The sequence below is a fragment of the Pan paniscus genome, chromosome 18 (assembly GCF_029289425.2).
Source record: "Pan paniscus chromosome 18, NHGRI_mPanPan1-v2.0_pri, whole genome shotgun sequence".
Taxonomy (NCBI): Eukaryota; Metazoa; Chordata; class Mammalia; order Primates; family Hominidae; genus Pan; species Pan paniscus.
Window position 1 is genome coordinate 52,703,050 of NC_073267.2, and position 23,639 is coordinate 52,726,688.

Consider the following 23,639-nt stretch of genomic DNA (forward strand, 5'->3'; position numbering starts at 1 on the left):
ATAAAAACTAGACAGAATCAGTTTCATAGACTGCTTTGTGATGTGTGCGTTTAACTCACAGAGTTTAACCTTTCTTTTCATACTGCAGTTTGGAAGCACTCTTTTTGTAACGTCTGCAACTGGATATTTGGACGTCTTTGAGGCCTTCGTTGGAAACGGGATTTCTTGATATAGTCCTAGACAGAAGAATTCTCAGTAACTTCTTTGTGCTCTGTGTATTATACACACAGAGTTGAACCTTCCTTTAGAGAGAGCAGATTTGAAACCCTCTTTTTGTGGAATTTGCAAGTGGAGATTTCAAGCGATTTAAGGACAATGGAATAAAAGGAAATATCTTCGTATAAAAACTAGACAGAATCATTCTCAGAAACTGCTTTGTGATGTGTGCGTTCAACTCACAGAGTTTAACTTTTGTTTTCATAGAGCAGTTGGGAAACACTCTGTTTGTATTGTCTGCAAGTGGATATTTGGACCTCCTTGAGGCCTTCGTTGGAAAGGGGATTTCTTCATATAATGCTAGACAGAAGAATTCTCAGTGAGTTCCTTGTGTTGTGTGTATTCAATTCACAGAGTTGAACCTTCATTTCGACAGAGCAGATTTGAAACACTCTTTTTGTGGAATTTGAAAGTGGAGATTTCAAGCGCTTTGAGGTCAATTGTGGAAAAGGAAATATCTTCGCATAAAAACTAGACAGAATCAATTTCAGAGACTGCTTTGTGATGTGTGTGTTTAACTCACAGAGTTTACCCTTTCTTTTCATACAGTAGTTTGGAAGCACTCAGTTTGTAACGTCTGCAACTGGATATTTGGACCTCTCTGAGGCCTTCGTTGGAAACGGGATTTCTTGATATAGTGCTAGACAGAAAAATTCTCAGTAACTTCTTTGTGCTGTGTGTATTCAACTCACAGAGTTGAACTTTCCTATAGAGAGCAGATTTGAAACCCTCTTTTTGTGGAATTTGCAAGTGGAGATTTCAAGCGATTTAATGTCAGTGGTAGAAAAGGAAATATCTTCTTATAGAAACTAGACAGAATCATTCTGAGAAACTGCTTTGTGATGTGTGCGTTCAACTCACAGAGTTTAACCTTTCTTTTCATAGAGCAGTTGGGAAACACGCTGTTTGTACAGTCTGCAAGTGGATATTTGGACCTCCTTGAGGCCTTCGTTGGAAACGGTAATTCTTCATATAATGCTTGACAGAAGAATTCTCAGTGAGTATATTGTGTTGTGTGTATTCAACTCACAGAGTTGAAACTTCAATTAGACAGTGCAGATTTGAAACACTCTTTTTTTGGAATTGGCAAGTGGAGATTTCAAGCGCTTTGAGGCCCATGGTAGAAAAGGAAATATCTTTGTATAAAACTAGACAGAATCATTCTCAGAAACTGCTTTGTGATGTGCGCGTTCAACTCACAGAGCTAAACCATTCATTTCGTAGAGCAGTTGGGAAACACTCTGTTTGTATAGTCTGCAAGTGTATATTTGGACCTCCTTGAGGCCTTCGTTGGAAACGGGATTTCTTCATATAATGCTTGACAGAAGAAATCTCAGTAACTTCCTTGTGTTGAGTGTATTCAACTCACAGAGTTGAACCTTCATTTACACAGAGCAGATTTGAAACACTCTTATTGTGGAATTCGCAAGTGGAGATTTCAAGTGCTTTGAGACCAAAGGTAGAAAAGGAAATATCTTCGTATAAAAACTAGACAGAATCAGTTTCAGAAACTGCTTTGTGATGTGTGCGTTCAACTCACAGATCTTAACCTTTCTTTGCATACAGCAGTTTGGAAACACTCTGATTGTAAAGTCTGCAACTGGATATTTGGACCTCTCTGAGGCCTTCGTTGGAAACGGGATTTCTTGATATAGTCCTAGACAGAAGAATTCTCAGTAACTTCTTTGTGCTGTGTGTATTATACACACAGAGTTGAACCTTCCTTTAGAGAGAGCAGATTTGAAACCCTCTTTTTGTGGAATTTGCAAGTGGAGATTCCAAGCGATTTAAGGTCAATGGAAGAAAAGGAAATATGTTCGTATGAAAACTAGACAGAATCATTCTCAGAAACTGCTTTGTGATGTGTGTATTCAGCTCACAGAATTTAACTTTTCTTTTCATAGAGCAGTTGGGAAACACTCCGTTTGTATTATCTGCAAGTGTATATTTTCACATCCTTGAGGCCTTCGTTGGAAACGGGATTTCTTCATATAATGCGAGACAGAAGAATTATCAGTAAGTTCCTTGTGTTGTGTGTATTCAACTCACAGAGTTGAACCTTCATTTAGACAGAGCAGATTTGAAACACTCTTTTTGTGGAATTTGCAATTGGAGATTTCAATCGCTTTGAGGCCAATTGTAGAAAAGGAAATATCCTCGCATAAAAACTAGACAGAATCAGTTTCATAGACTGCTTTGTGATGTGTGCATTTAACTCACAGAGTTTAACCTTTCTTTTCATACTGCAGTTTGGAAGCACTCTTTTTGTAACGTCTGCAACTGAATATTTGGACGTCTTTGAGGCCTTCGTTGGAAACGGGATTTCTTGATATAGTGCTAGACAGAAAAATTCTCAGGATCTTCTTTGTGCTGTGGGTATTCAACTCACAGAGTTGAACCTTCCTTTAGAGAGAGCAGATTTGAAACCCTCTTTTTGTGGAATTTGCAAGTGGAGATTTCAAGCGATTTAAGGTCAACGGTAGAAAAGGAAGTATCTTCGTATAAAAAATAGAGAGAATCATTCACAGAAACTGCTTTGTGATGTGTGCGTTCAACTCACAGAGTTTAACCTTTCTTTTCATAGAGCAGTTGGGAAACACGCTGTTTGTACAGTCTGCAAGTGGATATTTGGACCTCCTTGAGGCCTTCGTTGGAAACGGTAATTCTTCATATAATGCTTGACAGAAGAATTCTCAGTGAGTATATTGTGTTGTGTGTATTCAACTCACAGAGTTGAAACTTCAATTAGAAAGTGCAGATTTGAAACACTCTTTTTTTGGAATTGGCAAGTGGAGATTTCAAGCGCTTTGGGGCCCATGGTAGAAAAGGAAATATCTTTGTATAAAACTAGACAGAATCATTCTCAGAAACTGCTTTGTGATGTGCGCGTTCAACTCACAGAGCTAAACCTTTCTTTTCGTAGAGCAGTTGGGAAACACTCTGTTTGTATAGTCAGCAAGTGGATATTTGGACCTCCTTGAGGCCTTCGTTGGAAACGGGATTTCTTCATATAATGCTTGACAGAAGAAATCTCAGTAACTTCCTTGTGTTGAGTGTATTCAACTCACAGAGTTGAACCTTCATTTACACAGAGCAGATTTGAAACACTCTTATTGTGGAATTTGCAAGTGGAGATTTCAAGTGCTTTGAGACCAAAGGTAGAAAAGGAAATATCTTCGTATAAAAACTAGACAGAATCAGTTTCAGAAACTGCTTTGTGATGTGTGCGTTCAACTCACAGATCTTAACCTTTCTTTGCATACAGCAGTTTGGAAACACTCTGATTGTAAAGTCTGCAACTGGATATTTGGACCTCTCTGAGGCCTTCGTTGGAAACGGGATTTCTTGATATAGTGCTAGACAGAAGAATACTCTGTAACTTCTTTGTTCTGTGTGTATTATACTCACAGAGTTGAACCTTCCTTTAGAGAGAGCAGATTTGAAACCCTCTTTTTGTGCAATTTGCAAATGGAGATTTCAAGCGATTTAAGGACAATGGAAGAAAAGGAAATATCTTCGTATAAAAACTAGACAGAATCATTCTCAGAAACTGCTTTGTGATGTGTGCGTTCAACTCACAGAGTTTAACTTTTCTTTTCATAGAGCAGTTGGGAAACACTCTGTTTGTATTGTCTGCAAGTGGATATTTGGACCTCCTTGAGGCCTTCGTTGGAAAGGGGATTTCTTCATATAATGCTAGACAGAAGAATTCTCAGTAAGTTTCTTGTGTTGTGTGTATTCAATTCACAGAGTTGAACCTTCATTTAGACAGAGCAGATTTGAAACACTCTTTCTGTGGGATTTGCAAGTGCAGATTTCAAGCACTTTGAGACCTATGGTAGAAAAGGAAATATCTTCGTATAAAAACTAGACAGAATCAGTTTCAGAAACTGCTTTGTGATGTGTGCGTTCAACTCACAGATCTTAACCTTTCTTTGCATACAGCAGTTTGGAAACACTCTGATTGTAAAGTCTGCAACTGGATATTTGGACCTCTCTGAGGCCTTCGTTGGAAACGGGATTTCTTGATATAGTCCTAGACAGAAGAATTCTCAGTAACTTCTTTGTGCTGTGTGTATTATACACACAGAGTTGAACCTTCCTTTAGAGAGAGCAGATTTGAAACCCTCTGTTTGTGGAATTTGCAAGTGGAGATTCCAAGCGATTTAAGGTCAATGGAAGAAAAGGAAATATGTTCGTATAAAAACTAGACAGAATCATTTTCAGAAACTGCTTTGTGATGTGTGTATTCAGCTCACAGAATTTAACTTTTCTTTTCATAGAGCAGTTGGGAAACACTCCGTTTGTATTGTGTGCAAGTGTGTATTTTGACATCCTTGAGGCCTTCGTTGGAAACGGGATTTCTTCATATAATGCGAGACAGAAGAATTATCAGTAAGTTCCTTGTGTTGTGTGTATTCAACTCACAGAGTTGAACCTTCATTTAGACAGAGCAGATTTGAAACACTCTTTTTGTGGAATTTGCAATTGGAGATTTCAATCGCTTTGAGGCCAATTGTAGAAAAGGAAATATCCTCGCATAAAAACTAGACAGAATCAGTTTCATAGACTGCTTTGTGATGTGTGCGTTTAACTCACAGAGTTTAACCTTTCTTTTCATACTGCAGTTTGGAAGCACTCTTTTTGTAACGTCTGCAACTGGATATTTGGACGTCTTTGAGGCCTTCGTTGGAAACGGGATTTCTTGATATAGTGCTAGACAGAAGAATTCTCAGGAACTTCTTTGTGCTGTGTGTATTATACACACAGAGTTGAACCTTCCCTTAGAGAGAGCAGATTTGAAACCCTCTTTTTGTGGAATTTGCAAGTGGAGATTTCAAGCGATTTAAGGACAATGGAATAAAACGAAATATCTTCGTATAAAAACTAGACAGAATCATTCTCAGAAACTGCTTTGTGATGTGTGCGTTCAACTCACAGAGTTTAACTTTTGTTTTCATAGAGCAGTTGGGAAACACTCTGTTTGTATTGTCTGCAAGTGGATATTTGGACCTCCTTGAGGCCTTCGTTGGAAAGGGGATTTCTTCATATAATGCTAGACAGAAGAATTCTCAGTGAGTTCCTTGTGTTGTGTGTATTCAATTCACAGAGTTGAACCTTCATTTCGACAGAGCAGATTTGAAACACTCTTTTTGTGGAATTTGAAAGTGGAGATTTCAAGCGCTTTGAGGTCAATTGTGGAAAAGGAAATATCTTCGCATAAAAACTAGACAGAATCAATTTCAGAGACTGCTTTGTGATGTGTGTGTTTAACTCACAGAGTTTACCCTTTCTTTTCATACAGTAGTTTGGAAGCACTCAGTTTGTAACGTCTGCAACTGGATATTTGGACCTCTCTGAGGCCTTCGTTGGAAACGGGATTTCTTGATATAGTGCTAGACAGAAAAATTCTCAGTAACTTCTTTGTGCTGTGTGTATTCAACTCACAGAGTTGAACTTTCCTATAGAGAGCAGATTTGAAACCCTCTTTTTGTGGAATTTGCAAGTGGAGATTTCAAGCGATTTAATGTCAGTGGTAGAAAAGGAAATATCTTCTTATAGAAACTAGACAGAATCATTCTGAGAAACTGCTTTGTGATGTGTGCGTTCAACTCACAGAGTTTAACCTTTCTTTTCATAGAGCAGTTGGGAAACACGCTGTTTGTACAGTCTGCAAGTGGATATTTGGACCTCCTTGAGGCCTTCGTTGGAAACGGTAATTCTTCATATAATGCTTGACAGAAGAATTCTCAGTGAGTATATTGTGTTGTGTGTATTCAACTCACAGAGTTGAAACTTCAATTAGACAGTGCAGATTTGAAACACTCTTTTTTTGGAATTGGCAAGTGGAGATTTCAAGCGCTTTGAGGCCCATGGTAGAAAAGGAAATATCTTTGTATAAAAACTAGACAGAATCATTCTCAGAAACTGCTTTGTGATGTGCGCGTTCAACTCACAGAGCTAAACCTTTCTTTTCGTAGAGCAGTTGGGAAACACTCTGTTCGTATAGTCTGCAAGTGGATATTTGGACCTCCTTGAGGCCTTCGTTGGAAACGGGATTTCTTCATATAATGCTTGACAGAAGAAATCTCAGTAACTTCCTTGTGTTGAGTGTATTCAACTCACAGAGTTGAACCTTCATTTACACAGCGCAGATTTGAAACACTCTTATTGTGGAATTTGCAAGTGGAGATTTCAAGTGCTTTGAGACCAAAGGTAGAAAAGGAAATATCTTCGTATAAAAACTAGACAGAATCAGTTTCAGAAACTGCTTTGTGATGTGTGCGTTCAACTCACAGATCTTAACCTTTCTTTGCATACAGCAGTTTGGAAACACTCTGATTGTAAAGTCTGCAACTGGATATTTGGACCTCTCTGAGGCCTTCGTTGGAAACGGGATTTCTTGATATAGTCCTAGACAGAAGAATTCTCAGTAACTTCTTTGTGCTGTGTGTATTATACACACAGAGTTGAACCTTCCTTTAGAGAGAGCAGATTTGAAACCCTCTTTTTGTGGAATTTGCAAGTGGAGATTCCAAGCGATTTAAGGTCAATGGAAGAAAAGGAAATATGTTCGTATGAAAACTAGACAGAATCATTCTCAGAAACTGCTTTGTGATGTGTGTATTCAGCTCACAGAATTTAACTTTTCTTTTCATAGAGCAGTTGGGAAACACTCCGTTTGTATTATCTGCAAGTGTATATTTTCACATCCTTGAGGCCTTCGTTGGAAACGGGATTTCTTCATATAATGCGAGACAGAAGAATTATCAGTAAGTTCCTTGTGTTGTGTGTATTCAACTCACAGAGTTGAACCTTCATTTAGACAGAGCAGATTTGAAACACTCTTTTTGTGGAATTTGCAATTGGAGATTTCAATCGCTTTGAGGCCAATAGTAGAAAAGGAAATATCCTCGCATAAAAACTAGACAGAATCAGTTTCATAGACTGCTTTGTGATGTGTGCGTTTAACTCACAGAGTTTAACCTTTCTTTTCATACTGCAGTTTGGAAGCACTCTTTTTGTAACGTCTGCAACTGAATATTTGGACGTCTTTGAGGCCTTCGTTGGAAACGGGATTTCTTGATATAGTGCTAGACAGAAAAATTCTCAGGATCTTCTTTGTGCTGTGGGTATTCAACTCACAGAGTTGAACCTTCCTTTAGAGAGAGCAGATTTGAAACCCTCTTTTTGTGGAATTTGCAAGTGGAGATTTCAAGCGATTTAAGGTCAACGGTAGAAAAGGAAGTATCTTCTTATAAAAAATAGAGAGAATCATTCTCAGAAACTGCTTTGTGATGTGTGCGTTCAACTCACAGAGTTTAACCTTTCTTTTCATAGAGCAGTTGGGAAACACGCTGTTTGTACAGTCTGCAAGTGGATATTTGGACCTCCTTGAGGCCTTCGTTGGAAACGGGATTTCTTCATATAATGCTTGACAGAAGAAATCTCAGTAACTTCCTTGTGTTGAGTGTATTCAACTCACAGAGTTGAACCTTCATTTACACAGAGCAGATTTGAAACACTCTTATTGTGGAATTTGCAAGTGGAGATTTCAAGTGCTTTGAGACCAAAGGTAGAAAAGGAAATATCTTCGTATAAAAACTAGACAGAATCAGTTTCAGAAACTGCTTTGTGATGTGTGCGTTCAACTCACAGATCTTAACCTTTCTTTGCATACAGCAGTTTGGAAACACTCTGATTGTAAAGTCTGCAACTGGATATTTGGACCTCTCTGAGGCCTTCGTTGGAAACGGGATTTCTTGATATAGTGCTAGACAGAAGAATTCTCTGTAACTTCTTTGTTCTGTGTGTATTATACTCACAGAGTTGAACCTTCCTTTAGAGAGAGCAGATTTGAAACCCTCTTTTTGTGCAATTTGCAAATGGAGATTTCAAGCGATTTAAGGACAATGGAAGAAAAGGAAATATCTTCGTATAAAAACTAGACAGAATCATTCTCAGAAACTGCTTTGTGATGTGTGCGTTCAACTCACAGAGTTTAACTTTTCTTTTCATAGAGCAGTTGGGAAACACTCTGTTTGTATTGTCTGCAAGTGGATATTTGGACCTCCTTGAGGCCTTCGTTGGAAAGGGGATTTCTTCATATAATGCTAGACAGAAGAATTCTCAGTAAGTTTCTTGTGTTGTGTGTATTCAATTCACAGAGTTGAACCTTCATTTAGACAGAGCAGATTTGAAACACTCTTTCTGTGGGATTTGCAAGTGCAGATTTCAAGCACTTTGAGACCTATGGTAGAAAAGGAAATATCTTCGTATAAAAACTAGACAGAATCAGTTTCAGAAACTGCTTTGTGATGTGTGCGTTCAACTCACAGATCTTAACCTTTCTTTGAATACAGCAGTTTGGAAACACTCTGATTGTAAAGTCTGCAACTGGATATTTGGACCTCTCTGAGGCCTTCGTTGGAAACGGGATTTCTTGATATAGTCCTAGACAGAAGAATTCTCAGTAACTTCTTTGTGCTGTGTGTATTATACACACAGAGTTGAACCTTCCTTTAGAGAGAGCAGATTTGAAACCCTCTTTTTGTGGAATTTGCAAGTGGAGATTCCAAGCGATTTAAGGTCAATGGAAGAAAAGGAAATATGTTCGTATAAAAACTAGACAGAATCATTTTCAGAAACTGCTTTGTGATGTGTGTATTCAGCTCACAGAATTTAACTTTTCTTTTCATAGAGCAGTTGGGAAACACTCCGTTTGTATTGTGTGCAAGTGTATATTTTGACATCCTTGAGGCCTTCGTTGGAAACGGGATTTCTTCATATAATGCGAGACAGAAGAATTATCAGTAAGTTCCTTGTGTTGTGTGTATTCAACTCACAGAGTTGAACCTTCATTTAGACAGAGCAGATTTGAAACACTCTTTTTGTGGAATTTGCAATTGGAGATTTCAATCGCTTTGAGGCCAATAGTAGAAAAGGAAATATCCTCGCATAAAAACTAGACAGAATCAGTTTCATAGACTGCTTTGTGATGTGTGCGTTTAACTCACAGAGTTTAACCTTTCTTTTCATACTGCAGTTTGGAAGCACTCTTTTTGTAACGTCTGCAACTGGATATTTGGACGTCTTTGAGGCCTTCGTTGGAAACGGGATTTCTTGATATAGTGCTAGACAGAAGAATTCTCAGGAACTTCTTTGTGCTGTGTGTATTATACACACAGAGTTGAACCTTCCTTTAGAGAGAGCAGATTTGAAACCCTCTTTTTGTGGAATTTGCAAGTGGAGATTTCAAGCGATTTAAGGACAATGGAATAAAAGGAAATATCTTCGTATAAAAACTAGACAGAATCATTCTCAGAAACTGCTTTGTGATGTGTGCGTTCAACTCACAGAGTTTAACTTTTGTTTTCATAGAGCAGTTGGGAAACACTCTGTTTGTATTGTCTGCAAGTGGATATTTGGACCTCCTTGAGGCCTTCGTTGGAAAGGGGATTTCTTCATATAATGCTAGACAGAAGAATTCTCAGTGAGTTCCTTGTGTTGTGTGTATTCAATTCACAGAGTTGAACCTTCATTTCGACAGAGCAGATTTGAAACACTCTTTTTGTGGAATTTGAAAGTGGAGATTTCAAGCGCTTTGAGGTCAATTGTGGAAAAGGAAATATCTTCGCATAAAAACTAGACAGAATCAATTTCAGAGACTGCTTTGTGATGTGTGTGTTTAACTCACAGAGTTTACCCTTTCTTTTCATACAGTAGTTTGGAAGCACTCAGTTTGTAACGTCTGCAACTGGATATTTGGACCTCTCTGAGGCCTTCGTTGGAAACGGGATTTCTTGATATAGTGCTAGACAGAAAAATTCTCAGTAACTTCTTTGTGCTGTGTGTATTCAACTCACAGAGTTGAACTTTCCTATAGAGAGCAGATTTGAAACCCTCTTTTTGTGGAATTTGCAAGTGGAGATTTCAAGCGATTTAATGTCAGTGGTAGAAAAGGAAATATCTTCTTATAGAAACTAGACAGAATCATTCTGAGAAACTGCTTTGTGATGTGTGCGTTCAACTCACAGAGTTTAACCTTTCTTTTCATAGAGCAGTTGGGAAACACGCTGTTTGTACAGTCTGCAAGTGGATATTTGGACCTCCTTGAGGCCTTCGTTGGAAACGGTAATTCTTCATATAATGCTTGACAGAAGAATTCTCAGTGAGTATATTGTGTTGTGTGTATTCAACTCACAGAGTTGAAACTTCAATTAGACAGTGCAGATTTGAAACACTCTTTTTTTGGAATTGGCAAGTGGAGATTTCAAGCGCTTTGAGGCCCATGGTAGAAAAGGAAATATCTTTGTATAAAACTAGACAGAATCATTCTCAGAAACTGCTTTGTGATGTGCGCGTTCAACTCACAGAGCTAAACCTTTCTTTTCGTAGAGCAGTTGGGAAACACTCTGTTTGTATAGTCTGCAAGTGGATATTTGGACCTCCTTGAGGCCTTCGTTGTAAACGGGATTTCTTCATATAATGCTTGACAGAAGAAATCTCAGTAACTTCCTTGTGTTGAGTGTATTCAACTCACAGAGTTGAACCTTCATTTACACAGAGCAGATTTGAAACACTCTTATTGTGGAATTCGCAAGTGGAGATTTCAAGTGCTTTGAGACCAAAGGTAGAAAAGGAAATATCTTCGTATAAAAACTAGACAGAATCAGTTTCAGAAACTGCTTTGTGATGTGTGCGTTCAACTCACAGATCTTAACCTTTCTTTGCATACAGCAGTTTGGAAACACTCTGATTGTAAAGTCTGCAACTGGATATTTGGACCTATCTGAGGCCTTCGTTGGAAACGGGATTTCTTGATATAGTCCTAGACAGAAGAATTCTCAGTAACTTCTTTGTGCTGTGTGTATTATACACACAGAGTTGAACCTTCCTTTAGAGAGAGCAGATTTGAAACCCTCTTTTTGTGGAATTTGCAAGTGGAGATTCCAAGCGATTTAAGGTCAATGGAAGAAAAGGAAATATGTTCGTATGAAAACTAGACAGAATCATTCTCAGAAACTGCTTTGTGATGTGTGTATTCAGCTCACAGAATTTAACTTTTCTTTTCATAGAGCAGTTGGGAAACACTCCGTTTGTATTATCTGCAAGTGTATATTTTGACATCCTTGAGGCCTTCGTTGGAAACGGGATTTCTTCATATAATGCGAGACAGAAGAATTATCAGTAAGTTCCTTGTGTTGTGTGTATTCAACTCACAGAGTTGAACCTTCATTTAGACAGAGCAGATTTGAAACACTCTTTTTGTGAAATTTGCAATTGGAGATTTCAATCGCTTTGAGGCCAATTGTAGAAAAGAAAATATCCTCGCATAAAAACTAGACAGAATCAGTTTCATAGACTGCTTTGTGATGTGTGCGTTTAACTCACAGAGTTTAACCTTTCTTTTCATACTGCAGTTTGGAAGCACTCTTTTTGTAACGTCTGCAACTGAATATTTGGACGTCTTTGAGGCCTTCGTTGGAAACGGGATTTCTTGATATAGTCCTAGACAGAAAAATTCTCAGGATCTTCTTTGTGCTGTGGGTATTCAACTCACAGAGTTGAACCTTCCTTTAGAGAGAGCAGATTTGAAACCCTCTATTTGTGGAATTTGCAAGTGGAGATTTCAAGCGATTTAAGGTCAACGGTAGAAAAGGAAGTAACTTCTTATAAAAAATAGAGAGAATCATTCTCAGAAACTGCTTTGTGATGTGTGCGTTCAACTCACAGAGTTTAACCTTTCTTTTCATAGAGCAGTTGGGAAACACGCTGTTTGTACAGTCTGCAAGTGGATATTTGGACCTCCTTGAGGCCTTCGTTGGAAACGGGATTTCTTCATATAATGCTTGACAGAAGAAATCTCAGTAACTTCCTTGTGTTGAGTGTATTCAACTCACAGAGTTGAACCTTCATTTACACAGATCAGATTTGAAACACTCTTATTGTGGAATTTGCAAGTGGAGATTTCCAGTGCTTTGAGACCAAAGGTAGAAAAGGAAATATCTTCGTATAAAAACTAGACAGAATCAGTTTCAGAAACTGCTTTGTGATGTGTGCGTTCAACTCACAGATCTTAACCTTTCTTTGCATACAGCAGTTTGGAAACACTCTGATTGTAAAGTCTGCAACTGGATATTTGGACCTCTCTGAGGCCTTCGTTGGAAACGGCATTTCTTGATATAGTGCTAGACAGAAGAATTCTCTGTAACTTCTTTGTTCTGTGTGTATTATACTCACAGAGTTGAACCTTCCTTTAGAGAGAGCAGATTTGAAACCCTCTTTTTGTGCAATTTGCAAATGGAGATTTCAAGCGATTTAAGGACAATGGTAGAAAAGGAAATATCTTCGTATAAAAACTAGACAGAATCATTCTCAGAAACTGCTTTGTGATGTGTGCGTTCAACTCACGGAGTTTAACTTTTCTTTTCATAGAGCAGTTGGGAAACACTCTGTTTGTATTGTCTGCAAGTGGATATTTGGACCTCCTTGAGGCCTTCGTTGGAAAGGGGATTTCTTCATATAATGCTAGACAGAAGAATTCTCAGTAAGTTTCTTGTGTTGTGTGTATTCAATTCACAGAGTTGAACCTTCATTTAGACAGAGCAGATTTGAAACACTCTTTCTGTGGGATTTGCAAGTGCAGATTTCAAGCACTTTGAGACCTATGGTAGAAAAGGAAATATCTTCGTATAAAAACTAGACAGAATCAGTTTCAGAAACTGCTTTGTGATGTGTGCGTTCAACTCACAGATCTTAACCTTTCTTTGCATACAGCAGTTTGGAAACACTCTGATTGTAAAGTCTGCAACTGGATATTTGGACCTCTCTGAGGCCTTCGTTGGAAACGGGATTTCTTGATATAGTCCTAGACAGAAGAATTCTCAGTAACTTCTTTGTGCTGTGTGTATTATACACACAGAGTTGAACCTTCCTTTAGAGAGAGCAGATTTGAAACCCTCTTTTTGTGGAATTTGCAAGTGGAGATTCCAAGCGATTTAAGGTCAATGGAAGAAAAGGAAATATGTTCGTATAAAAACTAGACAGAATCATTCTCAGAAACTGCTTTGTGATGTGTGTATTCAGCTCACAGAATTTAACTTTTCTTTTCATAGAGCAGTTGGGAAACACTCCGTTTGTATTGTGTGCAAGTGTATATTTTGACATCCTTGAGGCCTTCGTTGGAAACGGGATTTCTTCATATAATGCGAGACAGAAGAATTATCAGTAAGTTCCTTGTGTTGTGTGTATTCAACTCACAGAGTTGAACCTTCATTTAGACAGAGCAGATTTGAAACACTCTTTTTGTGGAATTTGCAATTGGAGATTTCAATCGCTTTGAGGCCAATTGTAGAAAAGGAAATATCCTCGCATAAAAACTAGACAGAATCAGTTTCATAGACTGCTTTGTGATGTGTGCGTTTAACTCACAGAGTTTAACCTTTCTTTTCATACTGCAGTTTGGAAGCACTCTTTTTGTAACGTCTGCAACTGGATATTTGGACGTCTTTGAGGCCTTCGTTGGAAACGGGATTTCTTGATATAGTCCTAGACAGAAGAATTCTCAGTAACTTCTTTGTGCTCTGTGTATTATACACACAGAGTTGAACCTTCCTTTAGAGAGAGCAGATTTGAAACCCTCTTTTTGTGGAATTTGCAAGTGGAGATTTCAAGCGATTTAAGGACAATGGAATAAAAGGAAATATCTTCGTATAAAAACTAGACAGAATCATTCTCAGAAACTGCTTTGTGATGTGTGCGTTCAACTCACAGAGTTTAACTTTTGTTTTCATAGAGCAGTTGGGAAACACTCTGTTTGTATTGTCTGCAAGTGGATATTTGGACCTCCTTGAGGCCTTCGTTGGAAAGGGGATTTCTTCATATAATGCTAGACAGAAGAATTCTCAGTGAGTTCCTTGTGTTGTGTGTATTCAATTCACAGAGTTGAACCTTCATTTCGACAGAGCAGATTTGAAACACTCTTTTTGTGGAATTTGAAAGTGGAGATTTCAAGCGCTTTGAGGTCAATTGTGGAAAAGGAAATATCTTCGCATAAAAACTAGACAGAATCAATTTCAGAGACTGCTTTGTGATGTGTGTGTTTAACTCACAGAGTTTACCCTTTCTTTTCATACAGTAGTTTGGAAGCACTCAGTTTGTAACGTCTGCAACTGGATATTTGGACCTCTCTGAGGCCTTCGTTGGAAACGGGATTTCTTGATATAGTGCTAGACAGAAAAATTCTCAGTAACTTCTTTGTGCTGTGTGTATTCAACTCACAGAGTTGAACTTTCCTATAGAGAGCAGATTTGAAACCCTCTTTTTGTGGAATTTGCAAGTGGAGATTTCAAGCGATTTAATGTCAGTGGTAGAAAAGGAAATATCTTCTTATAGAAACTAGACAGAATCATTCTGAGAAACTGCTTTGTGATGTGTGCATTCAACTCACAGAGTTTAACCTTTCTTTTCATAGAGCAGTTGGGAAACACGCTGTTTGTACAGTCTGCAAGTGGATATTTGGACCTCCTTGAGGCCTTCGTTGGAAACGGTAATTCTTCATATAATGCTTGACAGAAGAATTCTCAGTGAGTATATTGTGTTGTGTGTATTCAACTCACAGAGTTGAAACTTCAATTAGACAGTGCAGATTTGAAACACTCTTTTTTTGGAATTGGCAAGTGGAGATTTCAAGCGCTTTGAGGCCCATGGTAGAAAAGGAAATATCTTTGTATAAAACTAGACAGAATCATTCTCAGAAACTGCTTTGTGATGTGCGCGTTCAACTCACAGAGCTAAACCATTCTTTTCGTAGAGCAGTTGGGAAACACTCTGTTTGTATAGTCTGCAAGTGGATATTTGGACCTCCTTGAGGCCTTCGTTGGAAACGGGATTTCTTCATATAATGCTTGACAGAAGAAATCTCAGTAACTTCCTTGTGTTGAGTGTATTCAACTCACAGAGTTGAACCTTCATTTACACAGAGCAGATTTGAAACACTCTTATTGTGGAATTCGCAAGTGGAGATTTCAAGTGCTTTGAGACCAAAGGTAGAAAAGGAAATATCTTCGTATAAAAACTAGACAGAATCAGTTTCAGAAACTGCTTTGTGATGTGTGCGTTCAACTCACAGATCTTAACCTTTCTTTGCATACAGCAGTTTGGAAACACTCTGATTGTAAAGTCTGCAACTGGATATTTGGACCTCTCTGAGGCCTTCGTTGGAAACGGGATTTCTTGATATAGTCCTAGACAGAAGAATTCTCAGTAACTTCTTTGTGCTGTGTGTATTATACACACAGAGTTGAACCTTCCTTTAGAGAGAGCAGATTTGAAACCCTCTTTTTGTGGAATTTGCAAGTGGAGATTCCAAGCGATTTAAGGTCAATGGAAGAAAAGGAAATATGTTCGTATGAAAACTAGACAGAATCATTCTCAGAAACTGCTTTGTGATGTGTGTATTCAGCTCACAGAATTTAACTTTTCTTTTCATAGAGCAGTTGGGAAACACTCCGTTTGTATTATCTGCAAGTGTATATTTTCACATCCTTGAGGCCTTCGTTGGAAACGGGATTTCTTCATATAATGCGAGACAGAAGAATTATCAGTAAGTTCCTTGTGTTGTGTGTATTCAACTCACAGAGTTGAACCTTCATTTAGACAGAGCAGATTTGAAACACTCTTTTTGTGGAATTTGCAATTGGAGATTTCAATCGCTTTGAGGCCAATTGTAGAAAAGGAAATATCCTCGCATAAAAACTAGACAGAATCAGTTTCATAGACTGCTTTGTGATGTGTGCATTTAACTCACAGAGTTTAACCTTTCTTTTCATACTGCAGTTTGGAAGCACTCTTTTTGTAACGTCTGCAACTGAATATTTGGACGTCTTTGAGGCCTTCGTTGGAAACGGGATTTCTTGATATAGTGCTAGACAGAAAAATTCTCAGGATCTTCTTTGTGCTGTGGGTATTCAACTCACAGAGTTGAACCTTCCTTTAGAGAGAGCAGATTTGAAACCCTCTTTTTGTGGAATTTGCAAGTGGAGATTTCAAGCGATTTAAGGTCAACGGTAGAAAAGGAAGTATCTTCGTATAAAAAATAGAGAGAATCATTCTCAGAAACTGCTTTGTGATGTGTGCGTTCAACTCACAGAGTTTAACCTTTCTTTTCATAGAGCAGTTGGGAAACACGCTGTTTGTACAGTCTGCAAGTGGATATTTGGACCTCCTTGAGGCCTTCGTTGGAAACGGTAATTCTTCATATAATGCTTGACAGAAGAATTCTCAGTGAGTATATTGTGTTGTGTGTATTCAACTCACAGAGTTGAAACTTCAATTAGACAGTGCAGATTTGAAACACTCTTTTTTTGGAATTGGCAAGTGGAGATTTCAAGCGCTTTGGGGCCCATGGTAGAAAAGGAAATATCTTTGTATAAAACTAGACAGAATCATTCTCAGAAACTGCTTTGTGATGTGCGCGTTCAACTCACAGAGCTAAACCTTTCTTTTCGTAGAGCAGTTGGGAAACACTCTGTTTGTATAGTCAGCAAGTGGATATTTGGACCTCCTTGAGGCCTTCGTTGGAAACGGGATTTCTTCATATAATGCTTGACAGAAGAAATCTCAGTAACTTCCTTGTGTTGAGTGTATTCAACTCACAGAGTTGAACCTTCATTTACACAGAGCAGATTTGAAACACTCTTATTGTGGAATTTGCAAGTGGAGATTTCAAGTGCTTTGAGACCAAAGGTAGAAAAGGAAATATCTTCGTATAAAAACTAGACAGAATCAGTTTCAGAAACTGCTTTGTGATGTGTGCGTTCAACTCACAGATCTTAACTTTCTTTGCATACAGCAGTTTGGAAACACTCTGATTGTAAAGTCTGCAACTGGATATTTGGACCTCTCTGAGGCCTTCGTTGGAAACGGGATTTCATGATATAGTGCTAGACAGAAGAATACTCTGTAACTTCTTTGTTCTGTGTGTATTATACTCACAGAGTTGAACCTTCCTTTAGAGAGAGCAGATTTGAAACCCTCTTTTTGTGCAATTTGCAAATGGAGATTTCAAGCGATTTAAGGACAATGGAAGAAAAGGAAATATCTTCGTATAAAAACTAGACAGAATCATTCTCAGAAACTGCTTTGTGATGTGTGCGTTCAACTCACAGAGTTTAACTTTTCTTTTCATAGAGCAGTTGGGAAACACTCTGTTTGTATTGTCTGCAAGTGGATATTTGGACCTCCTTGAGGCCTTCGTTGGAAAGGGGATTTCTTCATATAATGCTAGACAGAAGAATTCTCAGTAAGTTTCTTGTGTTGTGTGTATTCAATTCACAGAGTTGAACCTTCATTTAGACAGAGCAGATTTGAAACACTCTTTCTGTGGAATTTGCAAGTGCAGATTTCAAGCACTTTGAGACCTATGGTAGAAAAGGAAATATCTTCGTATAAAAACTAGACAGAATCAGTTTCAGAAACTGCTTTGTGATGTGTGCGTTCAACTCACAGATCTTAACCTTTCTTTGCATACAGCAGTTTGGAAACACTCTGATTCTAAAGTCTGCAACTGGATATTTGGACCTCTCTGAGGCCTTCGTTGGAAACGGGATTTCTTGATATAGTCCTAGACAGAAGAATTCTCAGTAACTTCTTTGTGCTGTGTGTATTATACACACAGAGTTGAACCTTCCTTTAGAGAGAGCAGATTTGAAACCCTCTTTTTGTGGAATTTGCAAGTGGAGATTCCAAGCGATTTAAGGTCAATGGAAGAAAAGGAAATATGTTCGTATAAAAACTAGACAGAATCATTTTCAGAAACTGCTTTGTGATGTGTGTATTCAGCTCACAGAATTTAACTTTTCTTTTCATAGAGCAGTTGGGAAACACTCCGTTTGTATTGTGTGCAAGTGTGTATTTTGACATCCTTGAGGCCTTCGTTGGAAACGGGATTTCTTCATATAATGCGAGACAGAAGAATTATCAGTAAGTTCCTTGTGTTGTGTGTATTCAACTCACAGAGTTGAACCTTCATTTAGACAGAGCAGATTTGAAACACTCTTTTTGTGGAATTTGCAATTGGAGATTTCAATCGCTTTGAGGCCAATTGTAGAAAAGGAAATATCCTCGCATAAAAACTAGACAGAATCAGTTTCATAGACTGCTTTGTGATGTGTGCGTTTAACTCACAGAGTTTAACCTTTCTTTTCATACTGCAGTTTGGAAGCACTCTTTTTGTAACGTCTGCAACTGGATATTTGGACGTCTTTGAGGCCTTCGTTGGAAACGGGATTTCTTGATATAGTGCTAGACAGAAGAATTCTCAGGAACTTCTTTGTGCTGTGTGTATTATACACACAGAGTTGAACCTTCCTTTAGAGAGAGCAGATTTGAAACCCTCTTTTTGTGGAATTTGCAAGTGGAGATTTCAAGCGATTTAAGGACAATGGAATAAAAGGAAATATCTTCGTATAAAAACTAGACAGAATCATTCTCAGAAACTGCTTTGTGATGTGTGCGTTCAACTCACAGAGTTTAACTTTTGTTTTCATAGAGCAGTTGGGAAACACTCTGTTTGTATTGTCTGCAAGTGGATATTTGGACCTCCTTGAGGCCTTCGTTGGAAAGGGGATTTCTTCATATAATGCTAGACAGAAGAATTCTCAGTGAGTTCCTTGTGTTGTGTGTATTCAATTCACAGAGTTGAACCTTCATTTCGACAGAGCAGATTTGAAACACTCTTTTTGTGGAATTTGAAAGTGGAGATTTCAAGCGCTTTGAGGTCAATTGTGGAAAAGGAAATATCTTCGCATAAAAACTAGACAGAATCAATTTCAGAGACTGCTTTGTGATGTGTGTGTTTAACTCACAGAGTTTACCCTTTCTTTTCATACAGTAGTTTGGAAGCACTCAGTTTGTAACGTCTGCAACTGGATATTTGGACCTCTCTGAGGCCTTCGTTGGAAACGGGATTTCTTGATATAGTGCTAGACAGAAAAATTCTCAGTAACTTCTTTGTGCTGTGTGTATTCAACTCACAGAGTTGAACTTTCCTATAGAGAGCAGATTTGAAACCCTCTTTTTGTGGAATTTGCAAGTGGAGATTTCAAGCGATTTAATGTCAGTGGTAGAAAAGGAAATATCTTCTTATAGAAACTAGACAGAATCATTCTGAGAAACTGCTTTGTGATGTGTGCGTTCAACTCACAGAGTTTAACCTTTCTTTTCATAGAGCAGTTGGGAAACACGCTGTTTGTACAGTCTGCAAGTGGATATTTGGACCTCCTTGAGGCCTTCGTTGGAAACGGTAATTCTTCATATAATGCTTGACAGAAGAATTCTCAGTGAGTATATTGTGTTGTGTGTATTCAACTCACAGAGTTGAAACTTCAATTAGACAGTGCAGATTTGAAACACTCTTTTTTTGGAATTGGCAAGTGGAGATTTCAAGCGCTTTGAGGCCCATGGTAGAAAAGGAAATATCTTTGTATAAAAACTAGACAGAATCATTCTCAGAAACTGCTTTGTGATGTGCGCGTTCAACTCACAGAGCTAAACCTTTCTTTTCGTAGAGCAGTTGGGAAACACTCTGTTTGTATAGTCTGCAAGTGGATATTTGGACCTCCTTGAGGCCTTCGTTGGAAACGGGATTTCTTCATATAATGCTTGACAGAAGAAATCTCAGTAACTTCCTTGTGTTGAGTGTATTCAACTCACAGAGTTGAACCTTCATTTACACAGCGCAGATTTGAAACACTCTTATTGTGGAATTTGCAAGTGGAGATTTCAAGTGCTTTGAGACCAAAGGTAGAAAAGGAAATATCTTCGTATAAAAACTAGACAGAATCAGTTTCAGAAACTGCTTTGTGATGTGTGCGTTCAACTCACAGATCTTAACCTTTCTTTGCATACAGCAGTTTGGAAACACTCTGATTGTAAAGTCTGCAACTGGATATTTGGACCTCTCTGAGGCCTTCGTTGGAAACTGGATTTCTTGATATAGTCCTAGACAGAAGAATTCTCAGTAACTTCTTTGTGCTGTGTGTATTATACACACAGAGTTGAACTTTCCTTTAGAGAGAGCAGATTTGAAACCCTCTTTTTGTGGAATTTGCAAGTGGAGATTCCAAGCGATTTAAGGTCAATGGAAGAAAAGGAAATATGTTCGTATGAAAACTAGACAGAATCATTCTCAGAAACTGCTTTGTGATGTGTGTATTCAGCTCACAGAATTTAACTTTTCTTTTCATAGAGCAGTTGGGAAACACTCCGTTTGTATTATCTGCAAGTGTATATTTTGACATCCTTGAGGCCTTCGTTGGAAACGGGATTTCTTCATATAATGCGAGACAGAAGAATTATCAGTAAGTTCCTTGTGTTGTGTGTATTCAACTCACAGAGTTGAACCTTCATTTAGACAGAGCAGATTTGAAACACTCTTTTTGTGGAATTTGCAATTGGAGATTTCAATCGCTTTGAGGCCAATTGTAGAAAAGGAAATATCCTCGCATAAAAACTAGACAGAATCAGTTTCATAGACTGCTTTGTGATGTGTGCGTTTAACTCACAGAGTTTAACCTTTCTTTTCATACTGCAGTTTGGAAGCACTCTTTTTGTAACGTCTGCAACTGAATATTTGGACGTCTTTGAGGCCTTCGTTGGAAACGGGGTTTCTTGATATAGTGCTAGACAGAAAAATTCTCAGGATCTTCTTTGTGCTGTGGGTATTCAACTCACAGAGTTGAACCTTCCTTTAGAGAGAGCAGATTTGAAACCCTCTTTTTGTGGAATTTGCAAGTGGAGATTTCAAGCGATTTAAGGTCAACGGTAGAAAAGGAAGTATCTTCTTATAAAAAATAGAGAGAATCATTCTCAGAAACTGCTTTGTGATGTGTGCGTTCAACTCACAGAGTTTAACCTTTCTTTTCATAGAGCAGTTGGGAAACACGCTGTTTGTACAGTCTGCAAGTGGATATTTGGACCTCCTTGAGGCCTTCGTTGGAAACGGGATTTCTTCATATAATGCTTGACAGAAGAAATCTCAGTAACTTCCTTGTGTTGAGTGTATTCAACTCACAGAGTTGAACCTTCATTTACACAGAGCAGATTTGAAACACTCTTATTGTGGAATTTGCAAGTGGAGATTTCAAGTGCTTTGAGACCAAAGGTAGAAAAGGAAATATCTTCGTATAAAAACTAGACAGAATCAGTTTCAGAAACTGCTTTGTGATGTGTGCGTTCAACTCACAGATCTTAACCTTTCTTTGCATACAGCAGTTTGGAAACACTCTGATTGTAAAGTCTGCAACTGGATATTTGGACCTCTCTGAGGCCTTCGTTGGAAACGGGATTTCTTGATATAGTGCTAGACAGAAGAATTCTCTGTAACTTCTTTGTTCTGTGTGTATTATACTCACAGAGTTGAACCTTCCTTTAGAGAGAGCAGATTTGAAACCCTCTTTTTGTGCAATTTGCAAATGGAGATTTCAAGCGATTTAAGGACAATGGAAGAAAAGGAAATATCTTCGTATAAAAACTAGACAGAATCATTCTCAGAAACTGCTTTGTGATGTGTGCGTTCAACTCACAGAGTTTAACTTTTCTTTTCATAGAGCAGTTGGGAAACACTCTGTTTGTATTGTCTGCAAGTGGATATTTGGACCTCCTTGAGGCCTTCGTTGGAAAGGGGATTTCTTCATATAATGCTAGACAGAAGAATTCTCAGTAAGTTTCTTGTGTTGTGTGTATTCAATTCACAGAGTTGAACCTTCATTTAGACAGAGCAGATTTGAAACACTCTTTCTGTGGGATTTGCAAGTGCAGATTTCAAGCACTTTGAGACCTATGGTAGAAAAGGAAATATCTTCGTATAAAAACTAGACAGAATCAGTTTCAGAAACTGCTTTGTGATGTGTGCGTTCAACTCACAGATCTTAACCTTTCTTTGCATACAGCAGTTTGGAAACACTCTGATTGTAAAGTCTGCAACTGGATATTTGGACCTCTCTGAGGCCTTCGTTGGAAACGGGATTTCTTGATATAGTCCTAGACAGAAGAATTCTCAGTAACTTCTTTGTGCTGTGTGTATTATACACACAGAGTTGAACCTTCCTTTAGAGAGAGCAGATTTGAAACCCTCTTTTTGTGGAATTTGCAAGTGGAGATTCCAAGCGATTTAAGGTCAATGGAAGAAAAGGAAATATGTTCGTATAAAAACTAGACAGAATCATTTTCAGAAACTGCTTTGTGATGTGTGTATTCAGCTCACAGAATTTAACTTTTCTTTTCATAGAGCAGTTGGGAAACACTCCGTTTGTATTGTGTGCAAGTGTATATTTTGACATCCTTGAGGCCTTCGTTGGAAACGGGATTTCTTCATATAATGCGAGACAGAAGAATTATCAGTAAGTTCCTTGTGTTGTGTGTATTCAACTCACAGAGTTGAACCTTCATTTAGACAGAGCAGATTTGAAACACTCTTTTTGTGGAATTTGCAATTGGAGATTTCAATCGCTTTGAGGCCAATTGTAGAAAAGGAAATATCCTCGCATAAAAACTAGACAGAATCAGTTTCATAGACTGCTTTGTGATGTGTGCGTTTAACTCACAGAGTTTAACCTTTCTTTTCATACTGCAGTTTGGAAGCACTCTTTTTGTAACGTCTGCAACTGGATATTTGGACGTCTTTGAGGCCTTCGTTGGAAACGGGATTTCTTGATATAGTGCTAGACAGAAGAATTCTCAGGAACTTCTTTGTGCTGTGTGTATTATACACACAGAGTTGAACCTTCCTTTAGAGAGAGCAGATTTGAAACCCTCTTTTTGTGGAATTTGCAAGTGGAGATTTCAAGCGATTTAAGGACAATGGAATAAAAGGAAATATCTTCGTATAAAAACTAGACAGAATCATTCTCAGAAACTGCTTTGTGATGTGTGCGTTCAACTCACAGAGTTTAACTTTTGTTTTCATAGAGCAGTTGGGAAACACTCTGTTTGTATTGTCTGCAAGTGGATATTTGGACCTCCTTGAGGCCTTCGTTGGAAAGGGGATTTCTTCATATAATGCTAGACAGAAGAATTCTCAGTGAGTTCCTTGTGTTGTGTGTATTCAATTCACAGAGTTGAACCTTCATTTCGACAGAGCAGATTTGAAACACTCTTTTTGTGGAATTTGAAAGTGGAGATTTCAAGCGCTTTGAGGTCAATTGTGGAAAAGGAAATATCTTCGCATAAAAACTAGACAGAATCAATTTCAGAGACTGCTTTGTGATGTGTGTGTTTAACTCACAGAGTTTACCCTTTCTTTTCATACAGTAGTTTGGAAGCACTCAGTTTGTAACGTCTGCAACTGGATATTTGGACCTCTCTGAGGCCTTCGTTGGAAACGGGATTTCTTGATATAGTGCTAGACAGAAAAATTCTCA